The sequence below is a fragment of the Zophobas morio genome, unplaced genomic scaffold (assembly GCF_036711695.1).
Source record: "Zophobas morio isolate AGI-343-1 ecotype UQ-CSIRO unplaced genomic scaffold, CSIRO_AGI_Zmor_V1 ptg000124l, whole genome shotgun sequence".
NCBI lineage: Eukaryota > Metazoa > Arthropoda > Insecta > Coleoptera > Tenebrionidae > Zophobas > Zophobas morio.
This window is the reverse complement of record NW_026972229.1, coordinates 123,604-127,336: the sequence shown is the minus strand read 5'-3', so window position 1 is coordinate 127,336 and position 3,733 is coordinate 123,604. Positions and strand designations below refer to the sequence as shown.

At 30.3% G+C, this 3,733-nt stretch overlaps 1 non-coding gene across 1 annotated transcript; it reads right to left on the bottom strand.

The window, feature by feature from the left end:
• Positions 1 to 2,024: 2,024 nt before the first annotated feature.
• On the bottom strand, positions 2,025 to 2,095 carry Trnag-gcc (transfer RNA glycine (anticodon GCC)). The gene has a single exon. It is a non-coding gene; the product is annotated as a tRNA-Gly (tRNA).
• Positions 2,096 to 3,733: the final 1,638 nt, after the last annotated feature.

Below are 3,733 nucleotides of genomic sequence, written 5' to 3'. Positions count from 1 at the left end.
TTTTCTGATTTCATAATTTTACTTTTTTCAACGTGGAATTTTTCAGTTTTTGAATTTTTATTTTTTCAGTTTAAAATTTTTCAGTTTGTCCATTCTTCAGTTTTTCGTTTTTTCAGTTTTGATCATTTTAAAAGAATTTCACTTTTTCCATTTTTCAATTATTATTACATTTGAAAACTTTTTCATTTATTCAATTTTTCAATTTTCCGAATTTTAATATTTAATTCTTCAGTTTTTCGAACTTTCGATGTTAATTTTGACAGTTCAATTTTGAAATTAATTTGAGCTGAATTAATGAATCGAATTAATTTTTTTGGAATTTTAAGTTTCTCAATTTAGTGTATTTTTCAGTTTTTCAATGTTGCCCGAGTTTTTAATTTTTCGATTTTTCAACTTTTCGAATAAAAAAAGTGGAAAAATTGTGAAATTGTAAAACTGAAAAACGAAAATGTATAAAATGAAAACTTTGAAAAATCTAAAAACTGGGATCTAAGAACTTGAAAAATTCAAGAAAACGAAGAATTTTCGAAATATTGAAAATGAAATAAATCGGAAAATTGGATAATTGGGAATCCAAAAATTGTAAAACTGAAAAATTCTAAAATCGGATCAAAAATTGGAAATTTGAAAAATTGAATAAACGAAAAATTTGAAAATTGAAAGGAACATGGAAAAAATTAAGGAAATGAGAAAAGAAAACACTGTGATATAAAATCCAGCACAGGGAAAATAAAAAATCGGCAGAATGAAAATAAAAATCAAAAACTTGAAAATTGAGGAAACAAAAAAATTGAAAGATCTGAAAAATTAAAAATTGAGAAACTGAAAAATCAAGGACTCAAAAAGGCATATAATAACGTTCTTATTACTAAGCGTTTGGAAGTACTTAGTAAAAGCAAATAAAGAGCATTTACGTAAGCACTAGTAATAGCTAAATACATAAATCATTGAATTTAAGGCCGGAAAAATGTTTCAGCAGAGCTAAACCCATCAAAGCACTAGAGCAAGGTTGTCGTCTTTTACCAACCCTTTTACTAATCTTAGAAAAGTGAAAAAAGAAGTTGGAAGTTATGGAAATATCGAAATTTCCATTTCTAAGAAGAGTGGGCGAGCAGAACGAACTGATGATTGAGAATTAAAGATGAGATGCTAAATGTCGCATTCGACAATCGTCGTATGTAGAACCCCCATTCATATAAAAACAACGTTTAAGTGAAATTTTAGTGTTTGTTCCTTACATATGAAATAAACACTTAAACAAAAAGCCGAATAACTGTTTTAAATAGCAAACAGAACGGATAATACTCCTAATTTTTTTCAAACAGTTTATTTTGCGGCGGATTAATTAAATGGTAAAAATGCCCATGGACGCCCATGCCCGATTGTTTTACCGATAATGGTTTAGTTGGTGTCTTTAATTGGATCGTTTGGTTTGTGCGATGGAATCGCTTAGGAATGAATGTGCAATAATTAGAGGCATCACGGGAGAGACGAACAATCCTCCTAATGAGTGTATTCAAGATGGACGCTTTGATCAATATACAATTATAATGACGATTGTTTAAATTACTAAACCGTGAAATTAACGGGTGCTTCGCCCAAAAGACGATCAGTGTAATCAATCAAAATTAATAATGCTCCAAAACATTAATGATTTCCAGCTTGGACGTTGAGCGGCGATAATTAAAAAGTTATTAGAGAAAAAAACAAAAAAAAAAACAAAAGGCAGCATGGCAGGGATTTGAACACCAACCACACAGCGTTGTACTGCATGATTTGTGTACTCGTCCCCACCAGCCACCAACTTTGTGTACTTGAGTGTGCATAAAGATTGCATTTTAAGTAATAATTATTAAACGTCATTCGTTTTATGATTCATAGTTAAGATAACGATTATTTTGTTGTTGTAGTATTTCCGGCTGGATTTGAATTAAAGTAAATTGTGTGAGTCTGAGTAGTTACAAAAAAATCAAAATCGTGAATTTAAATAAATAATAATGCAAAAAAGAAAAAAAAAGGGAGAGTGCATCGGCCGGGAATCGAACCCGGGCCGCCCGCGTGGCAGGCGAGCATTCTACCACTGAACCACCGATGCTTACACTCTTGAACTGCTCGTACTAGTAGCTATGGAAACACCGTGATCTGTCTAATATCAGCTTTATAAGTCTGTGAAGAGAGAATAATAATAAAATTAATTCTAAAATTAAAACTGAACGGTTCATTGAGGACTATACTTTACTTTACTATTTTTAACTATACAGAGTGTTCAGCTGTTAAGGCGTAACACACAACTTAGTTTTTCTAAATCAAACACCCTATATATTTTTACATATTTAGACTGATCTCTTCTTAGGCTCTATAATCACAATTTACTTTCAAAATTTCGATGCGACGTTGTCACGTTCTTAATCGATAATAATTAACGTTGAGCGGCGATAATTAAAAAGTTATTAGAAAAAAAAAAAAAAAAAAACAAAAGGCAGCATGGCAGGGATTTGAACACCAACCACACAGCGTTGTACTGCATGATTTGTGTACTCGTCCCCACCAGCCACCAACTTTGTGTAATTAGCTGTGCATAAAGATTGTATTTTAGGTGATAATTTTACGTCATTGGTTTCATGATTCATAGTCTGAAAGTGATAAGATAAACGATTATTTTGTTGTAGTATTTTTGACTGTATAAATCTACACATATTAAGAAAACAAGGAAAAATGTAGCCCCGCCCACCCACCCTGTCTCAATTGTGATGATCTTTTTATTCGTCGTGAGCCAAGAGGGCTCGAAAAGAAATAAGTATTTTGCAGTTAAGCTCCGCCCTCTTGGTTCACGGCGAATAAAAAAAATCATCACAATTGAGACAGGGCGGGTGAGCGAGGCTACATTTTAACCATGTTTTAAGTTTCTTGTTGTGAAAAGAAGGCTATGTATATTAAGAAAAAAAAAAAAAGAGGGAAGACATTAGCTCTCAGTGATCGAAAAACCGAAACATTGAAAAATTAATTTATCGAAGAACAAAAATTTTTAAAAATCTAAAAATTAAAAAAGCCAGAAATTGAAAAATTCCTAAAACCGATAATGTTGAAAAAATTCAGAAATCGAAAACTTTAAAAATCGGGAAATTGAAAAATCCAAAATTTTAAACATTGAAGAATTCAAATATGTACGGAAAAATAAAAAAATCGAGAAATCCAAAATTGAAAAATAAAACAAATAAAAATTGGAAAATCTCAAATTTAAAAATAAAGAAACTGAACTATCGGATAAATTAAAACTCGAAACATCGAAAAATTGGAAAATCGAAAAATTAAAAAAAAAATCGAAAATCGAAAATTGAAAAATTGAAATGTAGAACTGAAAACTTGAAAAATTGAAAAACCTAAAATTGCACCATTTTAACCATATTCTAAGTTTTTTGTTGGGAAAGATGGCTATGTATATTAAGAAAAAGAAAGGGCAAAATATAAGCCCCGCCCACCCACCATATCTCAATTCTGATAATTGCAAAATCGATAGTTTCCTATACAAAGTTACCATTTTAAACATGTTTTAAGTTTCTTATTGTGAAAAGATGGCTATGTATATTAAGAAAAAAAAAAAAGGGAGGACATTAGCTCTCAGTGATCAAAAACCGAAACATTGAAAAATTAATTTATCGAAGTATAAAAATTTTTAAAAATCTAAAAATTAAATAACCAGAAATTGAAAAGTTCCCAAAACCGATAATGTTGA